The 14,685-nt window shown below is 41.9% G+C and overlaps 1 protein-coding gene across 8 annotated transcripts in view; it reads left to right on the top strand.

Annotated features, from left to right (window-relative positions):
* The window catches only part of LOC134218558 (talin-2), a 192,875-nt gene that overhangs the window by 25,084 nt on the left and 153,106 nt on the right, over positions 1–14,685 (top strand). The window contains exons 1-2 of one of the 8 annotated variants that reach the window (XM_062697699.1): positions 3,001–3,140; positions 3,619–4,019. The exons of 6 other annotated variants lie outside the window; for them this stretch is intronic. The gene's annotated coding sequence lies outside the window, so the exon portion shown is untranslated. Of the gene's footprint in view, positions 1–3,000; positions 3,141–3,589; positions 4,020–14,685 lie in introns of those variants that run through there. One more of the 8 variants, XM_062697698.1, reaches the window with a different exon arrangement.

Here is a 14,685-nt window from a genome sequence, read left to right as displayed (position 1 = left end):
ACTTGTTGCAAGTGAACATTTTGCGATTTGATTAGATCTTGTTGTATATGAAAGAAACTCAAGCAAGATTCATCCAAAGCAATCATTGTCACGAAAACATTAATGGTTTCTGTTGTTCAATTTGACTTACGAGCAAATTACGAGCCTGGCAATGGTGAACGCTAACTTTTTCCTACTTAGTGACTGAGTAAAATTGTAGTTAGGGCCAAGGGCTTGACGACCCCTCCCCATGGCCACTGCGAGTTAGGGGGCCTTCCTAGGATGTGGTGGGGTTTGACAGTGGGCTCTGTTAAACCTCTACAAAAAGCTGCATGTCTGCATGTCTATAAGCAGGCCCTATCAAACCCAGTCAACACATGAACGTATATGGTGTCGTGTAGGATGCTGAAGTGCAGGCAATAGGGGTACTTCTCCACACAACATGTATGTATATCGTCTCCAATTTAGCATCTTGTATTGCACTATGTGCGATTTTATGTAGACTGGGAAGCGACCGTGTGTCGCTCAAAGCGCACAAGCCCAACACGAGTGCCAACCGGCACTTCAGGATTAATACCAGTGAGATCCTGATTACGGTATACTGGTCACGGCAAGCGACACACAAACGCGCGCGAAAGTAATGCAAAATAAACGGCATGTAAAATGAACGTAAATTTACATTCTTATTTAACCTCAAATAGAGATAAAAGAAGGGTTGCTGAATAACATTAGCTTTCCGATTACTATCAATTTTTTTCAATTTTAATCCCGTTTCTTTTTTGCTTTTCTTACGTTAAAGAAATGATGACGCGGACGCCTAATCCGAAATTCAAATGAACAATCGCTCACTTCGAGTGATTGATTGTTTATTCTCGCGAAGAATGAACAATTGAACAAGTTAAGGAAATGCTAATACTGCTGTGTAGGTTGCATAGGTCACATCACTTTCCATGGAGAATCCCGATCTATGTTACTGATTACCCCACCCAACTAACACTACTTCCTTCCCGTAGTAATTGTGGAGATGCAGAGGTATTCTCGGTCTCTAGTAGCAACAATTACCACACACTCACATTCCCTCCCTTTCCCAACTGACTGTAAGGACTTGGCCGGCGCCGTTATTGATCAACATTTTCGAGCTGTTGAAACGTGCACTTCGAGAATATTTGGTAAATTCCAACCACTATTCACTTGGATCGTAGTGCAATTTGCACCAGTTCTGATCAATCCCGGAGTATGTACAGTCAGTCTAAGCTAAGCTAAGCTTAGTGACTGAGTAAAATTGTATTGCCCTCTGTTTTATTCTCACGGAAGTTTTACTCAAATTCCGTCAAAAGCGGGACTACTCAAAACTATGAGTAGTCCTGCTTTTGACTGAAATTGAGTGAAATTTCCCTGGAAATAAATGGGATGACAATACAATTTTACTCAGTCACTAAGTATATGAAAGTTAGAGTGTATTGGAATTCGTGCGCCACGAGTTGTCACTTGACAATCCAATGAATTATCATAAGATTACTTATTGTCAAATGTTATAACTAATGGAATCCATTGATATGAATACGAAGCTTATTTTAGGCATGTTCTAATTAAAAGGTAATAAAAAGTTTTTCGTTGAAAGTAAATCCTTCCAATGCAAAATTTGTCATATAAAAAGGTAAATGTTTATCACTATCTTTTTTTTCTCTTTGAAGACATTTTGTTATTTTAAAATCGTGCGTCAATTTTTGGAATAGGATTCTGATGCATATATTAAACGAAGCTGATTTATTTTAGTACCATTCTTCTGTGATATCGAACAATAAGGATCTTCGACAATATAAGCGAAGATCAAACACATTATTCTCTATAAACTATTATTTATTGGTAAAATGTATTTAATTAATAGACATATCTTTTTCTCTTTTCTGCTTTATTTCAGGTAAGCACTACAGGATTGGCGATATTCAAGTGAAATAATTTGTGGAAAATAAAAAAAAAACAGTTTTTGCTTATTTTACAATTTTTTTTATTGATTTCCAAGATTTGTTTTCTGTAAAACAGAAAAGACAAATATAAAATAGTTCAGCACATTTATAAACCGCTCTCTCGCAGATTTTTTTTTTCAAGCACAAACTTTCGCGTGGTATAACATTGAGAAACAACTTGCACTGCGTCCATCCTCAGTTCGCTTGAAACAGTAGCCTATAGTTTGTTTTCATTAGTCAGCGGCTTATTGTTGGAGAATTATCACTTTCTTCATTATGCAAAGAGATTACTGCTGCCGTCAGCACGTATCCACATTTGTATACCATCGGCAATATCACACCAGGAGCCACATTCTCATATACACAGTCCGTCATAAAATATCGATCGCTTACTAGCGGAGCTTACTACGAAGGAAGAGACAGACATTACTTACTTCACTGCTAACCAGCTAATCCACAAGAGTCATCGCTACCATCATCATCATTATCATTTCCATCATCATAGTCATTATCATTATTGACTGAATACAGCACCAACTCGATGTACCTACCTTCTCCCGAATTACTTTTTTGACATCTTATACATGGTATGTTTGAAGGGTGTGCGACACTATTATGTGGAGTCAATCATTAGAATATTCGTGGAATTGAAAATCCTGAATAAGGGAGTTCTATCTTCGGCATTGATGCTTAAGAAATATAATTTATCATTTGACTCATGTGGAATCGGCATTCTAAATGTCCAAATGGATTTAATTTCATGGAACTCAATTTCAAACAAATGTTTGATTTATTCTTTGTTCGTAATCCTGGTTAATATTGTTACCTCGAATTACAAATGATGCATTCCTGTTTGTTGCATTAAGTTTGAAAATAATTCTAAACCTATATGACTGTCCGCCTATAGGTTAAAATATGATACATCAAAACGAGCGTATTTTGAATTGTTTTCGACACCATTCCCCATACCGCATACGGTTAGCCGGTGCTGAGTAGTAACAGTAAGTCGGTGGAGTGAGAGCTGAGCCGCGAACGTTCAGTAACTGTCCGTACGTACGGTTAGTCGCGCGCGATTTTAAACGGCTCTGCTGCTCCCCGAAGCTTGAGATAGTGTTTAGTTTGAGTTCATCTCGACGCCGACGTCACTTGGCCTGGCCGCCACCCACTCACTCACTCACTCACCCATCATCATCGGTACGGTATTGGAGCATTCGTTGGTGCATTAATTAATCCTACCCTTGGCGGGTGGAGCGTGGGGCTGCAGCGACTGTTGCACGAGGGTACAATACTCCGTCATTATCGCATGTTCGTAGTCGGTGATGGTGCAGTTCCCTGCATATGCCACAGTGTTTGAAGTGCAATTGGGCGTGGGTTCCCTTGGAGAAGGAAGAACTGTCTAGTGTGACTTGTTTTTGCAGGAAATGGTGTCCTTCAACCGAGACTTCTGCTGCAGAGACTCGTAAGGGCGTCACGCAAGCGGATCTATTCCTATACGGATTGCGTGTTATCGCGAGTGTGAAGCTCGCGCAGCAGATGGTGTGAAGGCATCCGCTTTCCAGGCACGGAATGCGCGCGACGTGATATCGAGCGAGTTGCTTGTTGCGGGTGACGTCATTCTGGAGAGTTTTTTGCTCTGTTTGCAGGTTTTATTTCGTTATCTTTTGTGATACAGTGCTTGCTGGTGGAATGAAATTATCATATTGAATCGAAGATCCCCGAATCGGAGAAAAATAAAAATTTATAGGTCGTGAAATAGTGTGATGTGACGAAAGTGTCCCCGAGCTGAAATAAAGTGTGAATAAATTTCAAAAATTAACGTCCGGTGGAGACAAATCAAACTCCCACATCGAACGGAGTTACCCACGTAAAAAAAATCTAGGATCGAGTATATCGAGATCAACGACGCCGACGCAGATTGCGCTGCACCTTTCGATCTACTACCGACCAGCTCTGCTCTGCTGTTAGTGAATTTCAAGCAGAACAGTAGAACGAAGGAACGTTGGCGAACGTTCGAAATCATAAAATTGGACCACGCCAAAGGTTCCAAACGAACGATACGTCTGGCATCATATTGTAAGTAACGCGGTTGCAGCAATAGTCTTCGGTCAACCGAGGTGATTCTATCGACAGCAGGCCATACATTGCAATTTGAGGATGGAAATAATTGATTTCGGTTTTCTGTTGAATATTTACATTAGCTACAGTTTTTCAATGTTTATTTTGATAGTCTGATCTCATAAGATTGACTCCTTCATAAGGAATGGTTGTTCTTTTCCAAATATGTATACGAAAATAACACATTTTGTGAAATAATTAAAGTTTTGTAGAACCTTACTGTAATTTAAATTAGGGCAGTGGTCCGCAGCCTGATTACTATCAAGGGCCGCACAAAAAATTTGAGCTGTTGAAGCTGGCCGCAGTATATTTACAAGATTTGTTTTTCTGTTTACATATATTGCATATTACAGAATATTAAATTTTTGAACAACATATTTTATTCCCGTGAATCTTTTTTAAATAAAATATGTACTTGTAAGGACATTTCATTATCTAGGTTTTATCGCCGTAGCCGGCTTTTAGTCTATAGTACCGCTTTTGCAGTAGTGGAAGTAGAAATTGTTTTTTTTTTCGCTATAGCATCTTATCTACTCAGTTGGCTGAAAATATTCTATGATGTTTTCCCAAATAATCATGTGATACCTACCCGATTCTGTAATTTTGATCTTATGTTTTCTATACTCGGTTTGTCATTCACTATAATTTTCGTAGCAAATAACAAAGGAGCTCCCAAAAAATTTTTTGGGATGGAGATTCTGAGCAGCATCCGCTCGAGATTGCGAACATAATTCGATCGAGATTCAGAACATAAACCGTCTGAAATTTTGAACAGAATCCGTTTGAGATTCTGAAAAGAATTCGTTCGGGAATCTGAACAGAATACGATCAGAATTTTAAACAGAATCCGTTTGGAATTCTAAAGAGAATCCATTCGCTATTCTGAACAGAATTCCGGTCGAGATTCGGGGCAGAATCTTTTTGGAATTGGTTTGAAATTTTAAATAGAGTCCGTTTAGGAATCTACTTGAGATACTGAAAAGATTCGGATTGAACTTTCTTAACATAATCTGCTTACGATTCTGGAAACAATTCGAACGGTATTCAGAACAGAATCCATTGGTGGCAGTCAACGTGGTTTCAGGAGGTGATAATCCTCCAAATTTCAGTTTAATTGTTCCAAAACCAATTTTGAGAAAAAAAAATCTTATTACGAACAACAAAATTACATTTACAGTACATCGAGATATTGGGAATGATAAAAAACTTTTCGTGTCATATAATGCTTATCAATGGGTCACATGTAGTGTATTTTAAGAAAACCTTCGCAGGCTGTAGGAAAGGCTTGGATATCCGCATGCGGCCCGCGGGTCACACTTTGGGTATCACTGAATTAGGGTGTAAAGTATTGGAAAAAACTGAACAAAGAAATCATCTTTAAAATATTATGCGTAATTTGATATTTGAATCATTGCAGGATTTTTTGTTCTTCATTACTAAAAACAGTTTGTTGACGTACTATGCCTTTAGTAATGAAAGCAAGACAAAAAAGAGAAACTATTTATTAAAACTCAACTGCCTATGATTTTATATTTGACGTAACAACCGTCGCACTTTCCGATGTATTTGGGAAGTAAGTAAGTCAAATTTCGCTGGCCTCAGGGGGTACTTTGAACAAAAATGTGTAATGATAAAGTTGTGTTAGTTTTTATTCTGAAACTTTGTATTGTTCATAATGTGCATGACGATCAGCAAATTGAAGACTTCAAAATCCTGCCAACCCCATCCAGCACTGAAGAACTGTGTGGACAGAAGATCAAATGGACAAAACGTCGAATGAAGAAATGTAAAAATTCTCCAATGTAATCTACCTGATCGAGACAAACTGTGGAATAATATGTTAAGAATATGCTTCTAAACTAAAATCTAGAATCTAAAGGTTTGGAAGCCTATATTTAAGAGGTATGAAAGCCTTTTTACGAAAAGTTCAGAAGCTTCGTTGCAATAAGCTTGTAAGCCTCCTTATAAGCGTCTTGGTAGTTTTCTTATAGGCAGCTCGTAAGCCTCCTTCCCAGCAGCTCGTAAGATGATCGGACACCTCCATTCAAAAGGCTCGGAAGCCTCGTTTCAAGCGGTTAGGAAGCCTCCTTTAAAGCTACTCGGAAGCCTCCTTTCAAGAGGCTCGGAAGCCTCCTTTCAAGAGGCTCGGAAGCCTCCTTTCAAGAGGCTCGGAAGCCTCCTTTCAAGAGGCTCGGAAGCCTCCTTTCAAGAGGCTCGGAAGCCTCCTTTCAAGAGGCTCGGAAGCCTCCTTTCAAGAGGCTCAGAGACCTCCTTTCAAGAGGCTCAGAGACCTCCTTTCAAGAGGCTCGGAAGCCTCCTTTCAAGAGGCTCGGAAGCCTCCTTTCAAGAGGCTCTGAAGCCTTCTTTCAAGAGGCTCTGAAGCCTTCTTTCTAGAGGCTCGAAAGCCTTCTTTCAAGAGGTTCGGCAGCCTCCTTTCAAGAGGCTCGGAAGCCTTCCTTTCAAGAGGCTCAGAAGCCTCCTTTCAAGAGGCTCAGAAGCCTCCTTCAAGAGGCTCAGAAGCCTCCTTTCAAGAGGCTCAGGCCTCCTTTCAAGAGGCTCAGAAGCCTCCTTTCAAGAGGCTCGGAAGCCTCCTTTCAAGAGGCTCGGAAGCCTCCTTTCAAGAGGCTCAGAAGCCTCCTTTCAAGAGGCTCAGAAGCCTCCTTTCAAGAGGCTCAGGCCTCCTTTCAAGAGGCCTCAGAAGCCTCCTTTCAAGAGCTCAGAAGCCTCCTTTCAAGAGGCTCAGGCCTCCTTTCAAGAGGCTCAGAAGCCTCCTTTCAAGAGGCTCAGAAGCCTCCTTTCAAGAGGCTCAGAAGCCTCCTTTCAAGAGGCTCAGAAGCCTCCTTTCAAGAGGCTCAGAAGCCTCCTTTCAAGAGGCTCAGAAGCCTCCTTTCAAGAGGCTCAAGCCTCCTTTCAAGAGGCTCAGAAGCCTCCTTTCAAGAGGCTCTGGAAGCCTCCTTTCAAGAGGCTCGGAAGCCTCCTTTCAAGAGGCTCGGAAGCCTCCTTTCAAGAGGCTCGGAAGCCTCCTTTCAAGAGGCTCGGAAGCCTCCTTTCAAGAGGCTCGGAAGCCTCCTTTCAAGAGGCTCGGAAGCCTCCTTTCAAGAGGCCGGGAAGCCTCCTTTCAAGAGGCTCGGAAGCCTCCTTTCAAGAGGCTCGGAAGCCTCCTTTCAAGAGGCTCGGAAGCCTCCTTTCAAGAGGCTCGGAAGCCTCCTTTCAAGAGGCTCGGAAGCCTCCTTTCAAGAGGCTCAGAAGCCTCCTGTCAAGAGGCTCGGAAGCCTCCTTTCAAGAGGCTCGGAAGCCTCCTTTCAAGAGGCTCGGAAGCCTCCTTCAAGAGGCTCGGAAGCCTCCTTCCAAGAGGCTCGGAAGCCTCCTTTCAAGAGGCTCGGAAGCCTCCTTTCAAGAGGCTCGGAAGCCTCCTTTCAAGAGGCTCGGAAGCCTCCTTTCAAGATTGTCGATCTTAGGTAACGTTCTAAAAGATGATTAAATTATCTTTCGAAACAGCCCAAAAAATCCGGAATTGACCGAACAAACAAAATGTTATAACAATTTCAATTTGGGGTAAATATTACCCCAGAGCACAGACAACGTAAGTTTTTCAATAAAATTAGACTGTAGGGTTAATTTTCAAGCGAATTAGCACCTAGCGAAAATATCTCGGCGAGTTCTACCAAACTACCAAAAATTACGAAAATCGGTGGAAAAATAAAAAAATAGCATCCTTTCAAAGTAGCCAGGGGTCATATTGACCCCAGAGCACAGACAAAAGGTTAAAAGTATCCAAAGATCAATAAATTAAGTGAAAAACAATTAATTTGAGCAAAAATTATTTTTTCGTCCTCCCAATAAGAGACGTAAAAAGAGGGTTGAGTGTATTTTTTTGGCAAATTCAGTAGAACTCCTACGAGCTCGGTGGTCTAGTGGCTACCGCTTCTGCCTCATAAGCAGGAGGTCGTGGGTTCAATTCCAGGCTCGTCCCTTTCCTACTTTGTATTTCTATCTTAGGGGTCGTTCAAATATGATGTCACAGGTTTAAGGGGGGGGGGGTCTAAGATTTTGTGACAGTACATGTACTAGGTATACAAAAAAGCGAGACACAGGGGGTGGGGAGGGGGTCTAGAAATCCCAAAAAGTATTGGACGTCATATTTGAATCGCCCCTTAGTTCTTTCTGTGTTTCACGTTCTACCAAAACAATTCCTACTGTTATAACCTTCCACACAATCCCAAACCTCCCGTGGCACCTATGAGAGGTCGTAGAGTTCTCTGCATCTTTCTTAAGTAGGTGTCCAACTAACCATCCTTCCCCTTCATCAGCATTCGCAAGGACGTGGCCAGAACAGATCTCGACTATTTGAGAGTGCATTACTTCAAGTTTACAAGAATTCACAAACTATTAAAATTGCATTTTCGCCTAAAATAGATTCTTACACTTGATATTGGTATTTATTACATTACGATGTTGCCACACCGAACAGAAGTTTGACTGCTGCTCTGAGCCACTGTGTTATGTCAAATTTGTAACACTACCTCAACCGGAATATTATTCTAGCCAGAAAACGAAAATAAAAACTCTCTTCGTCAATCAGCGCTCGGTTTTGCTGCTTATTCAAAGCCTATCCAAACTTAGCAGACCCGACCGACCATCCGACGTGCTGCTCTAGTTTTCGCCGCGATAGCGATCCACCACTACTGCATCGGCGGCGTGCCTTGCGCCAGCAGCCGCAGCTGGAGTGTGGAAATGTCCCAGATCGCGGATCGCCGCTCGAGCGACGTCAATTTCCGCGTCAGCCTCGATTTTCAAAAATAGATCACGCGCGCGCGGGCCAATAGCGGCGACCCCCTCGCGAGTCGTGTCGGGGAAAAACCACGCAAAAAATATATTATGACTTCCTGCTACCTTCGGTCTCGGCTCTGACTGAAGTGATCCCACCGCGACGTCATCAAGAACAGAATTGGAACCGATGCGACGATGACAACAACAACTCAACCAACGAAACGGGCAACATGTGGGTTGGCTGAGTTTTGATACTGTTCGGTCGGTCGAAAATCAGTATTCGGCGGTGTTCTCTGCTCTGCCTGTCAAGTGTGATGCAATTTGGTGGTTTATTTTATTACATTTTTGTTTTCGTTTCACTGTTTGTGCCTCTGAGTTCGACTTTGAATTTCAGTTCACGTAGCATACGAGCCTACTCGACAGACTCGTCATTTACGCATTCCAACTTAGTAAATCATTTCTGAAGTTGGAGTCGTGCTCGAAGTGAGGATGCGAAGTCATCTTGATTCCGAGAAAAGTCGACCCGAATATCTTTGGTGTCTCGCAAATCATCAAAGTGTCTGATCAGGTCGATGACGAACGTATTTATTGGTTCAAAGAACTTCAAAAATAAACATTGCGTGATTCATTCGAAACTGGTCTACGAGTCATGGATGAGTACACAGATTAGTAATCGCGACCGGCCAAAGTTCATTGCCAAACTGTCGTCTAAGCCGCCGCGCCGTTTGTCTTGCTGTCGTCGAAAGTGGAGCCAAATCGTGATTACTATTAATAGCAAGTAGTTACGATCGTCAACTAGCTTGCTCTAATGAATGACTTTCGCGCCATTTCTAGCACAGCTTGGTGGCGCTTTCGGAACAATGGTACAATGAACACATAGTCTCACAATAGATATATTGGCAACTTAATAAACGAAGACGACTATTTGTTTGTTGATGGCTAAACACAGGGCTATCATCGCATCATGAATGGTTAATTTATGATTGTTCTCTCAATTGGTTGTAAATTGGAGGCATACGTATCGGACATGACGAATACTCACTCCTCTGAACAAACGGAGACGAATCGGAAATTATTGTCATGTGAAACAATGGTAACGATTTGTCAGGAATTTTATTATGGCGCAAGCACGCGCGAATTGAGTAGACGATTGTGGAGTGCACGCTTCCGTCGTTTGCTATTTACGGATTGCCCCGAGATAGGTTTGAATTGCTGCTATATCATGGGTCTTTGTATGTGCGTTTATTAGATATTTATCACAATTGGAAGTTCAACGCTTCTTTATTATAATATACAGATTATAATGGCGAGAAAATTAAAGATTAGATAGTTGAGCCAACTATGCATATTATTATTGCTTATGCGTATTTGATTGATTGGATATTCATAGGACTACTTTTGTACGTCGTATTTTATTGTATTTAAATATATATTATCTCTTCGACTTCAAAAGGTTTTATTGATAAATATCTTGGCAGTGCATATGCACAGCACATGTTTCGAAATGAACAAATTGATATGAAATTTGCGAAAAAGATTTTTTTGTTTTGCCTTTCTCGTACACCAAAGTACACCGAAAGGTTTACTCCAGAAACGAGTATGAGCGAATGCTAAAAGTAGGACCTATCTACCTTAAAGCAGTATTCTTTATATCCTTTTTATGCTGAAAAAAGCATCAGAAGGTGTATAGGTACGAAACTAAAATATAAAATTTAATCGGTATATGTGCACTACACATTTAGCATTTATTAGTACTCTTGAGTAGTGCATAATAAGGAGACTAAAAACTAGATTAATTCAAGAGTCAACTAGCACGTGTATTGATAATGAGTACATAATTTGTCAATATTAGGTTTCGAATCAAACTATTTTTCATTTTTCTCCATCCCATTTTTTTAAAAACTTTTTATGAATTTGAGGATCTTTCAATTAATAAGTATTGAAACAATTAAGTATTGGAGTCAGTGAAATAAAGAAAATTAAATTGTTAAGTCCAAAAAAAGAAATCATCTTTGGAAAAAAACTTGTTGATATTTCTTATTTCCTTATCTTAAAGTCAGTCACCTTAATGACAGGATAAAATAAAACGGGTCTAATTATTCTTGGACAGGATTCTTCCAAATGCAGACTCTTCCCATTTTTTCAATTTCAAGTGATTAACCGATTCTAGAGCTTTATAGCAAGGATGTTATCGATCATTTAGGAATCTGCCTTCGATCATGTAGTAGATTTTCAATAACTTATTACAGAGGCTAAATTTCAAAATGTGTTGTATGGTGGACTTCTAGTGCGAAGGTTTATCTACAACTCTGCCTAACAGTTCGTTGTTTGAATTTCACTAATAACGGAACTATAGCGCTAGTAGCAGTAACTTAGACTAAATGATAGCATATTTTGTTATCATTTAGTATAAGTATAGCAACTAGCACCGTAACTCCTTTAGCAGTGGAATTCGAACATCGACCTGTTCAGGACAGTTGTAGAAAAACCTTTGCACTAAAAGTCCACCATACAACACATTTTGAAATTCAGCCTCTGGAATGAGTTATTGACAAAGTACTAAATGATCGAAGGCAGATTACTAAATGATCGATAACATCCTTGCTTTATAGTCGTTGGGCGATATTGTTCCAGTTTAGGGTCTTCAGGTCTGATCCCACCGCGTGCAGCCAGTATGCTCGTAGCCTTCCACGACGTCGATAGACTCTGTTCGGTCGTCTGTTGAATATCATTTTCACTATTCTCTCCTCCGCCATTTACATTAAGTGACAAGGCCACAGAACTCTGCCGTATTTTATACGCTTCACAATATTTTTTTCTACACTTGATACCGTTCGCGATTAATTCGTCTGAGGAACACATTTTTCTCTAGATTCCAGCCAAGCACGCAGCACTTTTCGTTCAAAATCGGCCTTGATGAAAACATTCGAAAGTATTTGCTGACGAAACAGTCCTTAAGCGGACTCAGTCTGTTAAACAGAATACGCAACAGAAATATGTACGCCGAGTTGTCTTATAGATCAGGTGTAGGTTGATCTTCAACCTGAAATATTCTGAATAAAGTGGAGGGTTGTCAGATCCATTGGCTATTCCTATTCGCTCTCTGGCGGTACTGTTCAGTGTTCATCAACCCCTTCAACTGTCAAGCGTTGGACATTGAAAAGAATTGTTTTGTTATTTCGCCAATCAGCACGCCAATCAGTCGATCAGCACGTAGTCTATCTAAGCAAGTGTCGCCGGTCAGGTGTTGCCAGTTGTTATGAATAATTCTCGGGTACTTATTCAAAAGGACGTATGTGATTTTGTAAACAAAGATTCAAACGTCGATTTGTCCGATCCGATGGCACTCCCACACAAATCAACACCACCAACAGGTAGCCGAGCTATGGAAAATTATGGACGAGAACAGCTTCCCTGGAAAGCTTACCAGACTGATCAAAGCAACGGTGGATGGTGTGCAAAACTGTGTGAAGATCTCGGGCGAACACTCCAGTTCGTTCGAATCGCGCCGGGGACTAAGACAAGGTGATGGACTTTCGTGCCTGTTGTTCAACATTGCGCTAGAAGGTGTCATGCGGAGAGCCGGGTCCAGTCAATTTATTTGCTTCGCGGATGACATGGACATTGTCGGCCGAACATTTGCAAAGGTGGCCGAACTGTACACCCGCCTGAAACGTGAAGCAACAAAAGTTGGACTGGTGGTGAATGCGTCAAAGACAAAGTACATGCTTGTGGGTGGAACCGAGCGCGACAGGATCCGCCTGGGAAGCAGTGTTACGATAGACGGGGATACCTTCGAGGTGGTCGAGGAATTCTTCTACCTCGGATCCTTGCTAACGGCTGACAACAACGTTAGTCGTGAAATACGAAGGCGCATCATCTGTGGAAGTCGGGCCTACTACGGGCTCCAGAAGAAACTGCGGTCGAAAAAGATTCGCCACCGCACCAAATGTGTCATGTACAAGACGTTAATAAGACCGGTAGTCCTCTACGGACATGAAACATGGACAATGCTCGAGGAGGACTTGCAAGCACTCGGAGTATTCGAGAGACGGGTGCTTAGGACCATCTTTGGCGGTGTACAAGAAGACGGTGTGTGGCGGCGAAGAATGAACCATGAGCTCGCCCAGCTCTACGGCGAACCCAGTATCCAGAAGGTAGCTAAAGCCGGAAGGGTACGATGGGCAGGGCATGTTGCAAGAATGCCGGACAGCAACCCTGCAAAGATGGTGTTCGCTTCCGATCCGGCAGGTACGAGACGACGTGGAGCGCAGCGAGCGAGATGGGCAGACCAGGTGCAGAACGACTTGGCGAGCGTGGGGCGTATTCGAGGATGGAGAGATGCGGCCTCGAACCGTGTATTGTGGCGTCAAATTGTTGATTCAGTGTTATCTGTATAGATGTAGACTAAATAAATGAAATGAATGAACAGGTAGCCGAAGCCTCCCCCTATCTGTCTATGATGATGGTTTGCGTGGGAGGGCAATCAGATCGGACAAATCGACGTCTGAATCTTTGTTTACAAAATCACATACGTCCTTTTGAATAAGTACCCGAGAATTCGAGATTGAGGATTACAAATATATAATGGTAGCAAAATAAACTACCATGAATTAGAATTAGAACTTTTGCATAGAAATTTGAGAAACTGTCAATACAGACATCAGGGTGGATGAAAAAATTCATTTCTATCTTCTTCTTGTTTGGATATAAAAACAGTTTAGGATCGCTTCGTAGCCATATAACTCACAAAAGCATTATCCGCAAAGGATTATATCATTTTTCATTTATCGATTCGTTTTGGGATCAGCAGTGTTTATGTATTTAAATATATATTCGATATATTTCCAATTCAAATTACGTTTATACATTAAGCTTTCTACAAGACTTTGAGGAATTTTGGAGGCTTCCTAGCCTTTTTAATGGAGGTTTCCGAGCCTCTTGAAAGGAGGCTACCGAGTCTTTTGGAAGGAAGCTGCCGAGTCTCTTGTAAAAAAGGTTCCGAGCCAGTTAAAATTATGTTTCCCAGCCTCTTGAAAGAGGGCTTCCGAGCCTCTAGTAAGGAGGCTTCCGAGCCTCTAGGAGGCTTCCGAGCCTCTAGTAAGGAGGCTTCCGAGCCTCTAGTAAGGAGGCTTCCGAGCCTCTAGTCAGGAGGCTTCCGAGCCTCTTGTAAGGAGGCTTCCGAGCCTCTTGTAAGGAGGCTTCCGAGCCTCTTGAAAGGAGGCTTCCGAGCCTCTTGAAAGGATGCTTCCGAGCCTCTCGAAAGGAGGCTTCCGAGCCTCTTGAAAGGAGGCGTCCGAGCCTCTTGAAAGGAGGTTTCCGAGCCTCTTGAAAGGAGGCTTCCGAGCCTCTTGGAAGGAGGCTTCCGAGCCTCTTTAAAGAAGGCTTCCGAGCCTCTTGAAAGGAGGCTTCCGAGCCTATTGAAAGGAGGTTTCCGAGCCTCTTGAAAGGGGGCTTCCGAGCTTCTTGAAAGGAGGATTCCGTACCTCTTGAAAGGAGGCTGCCGAGTCTCTTAAAAAAAGGTTCCAAGCCTCTTAAAAAGATGTTTCTCAGCCTCTTAAAATGATGTATCCCGGCCTCTTGAGCAAAAGCTTCCGAACCTCTTGAGCAAAGGCTTCTGAGCCTCTTGAACAAAGGCTTCCGAGCCACTTGAAAAGAGACTTCCAAGCCTCTTGAAAGGAGGCTTCTGAGTCTATTAAAAGAAGGTTTTCGAGCATCTCGAAAGGAAGCTTCTAAGCCTGTTGAAAGAAGGCTTCCGAGTCTCTTTAAAGGAGGGTTTTAAGAATCTTCCGAGCTTTTCTAAAGGAGACTTCCGAGCCTCTTGAAAGAAGACTTTCCAGCATCTTAAAAGAAG

The sequence above is a fragment of the Armigeres subalbatus genome, chromosome 2 (assembly GCF_024139115.2).
Source record: "Armigeres subalbatus isolate Guangzhou_Male chromosome 2, GZ_Asu_2, whole genome shotgun sequence".
In the NCBI taxonomy this organism is placed as follows: domain Eukaryota; kingdom Metazoa; phylum Arthropoda; class Insecta; order Diptera; family Culicidae; genus Armigeres; species Armigeres subalbatus.
Note: the sequence above shows the minus strand (reverse complement) of the source record. Positions and strands in the feature narration are given on the sequence as shown.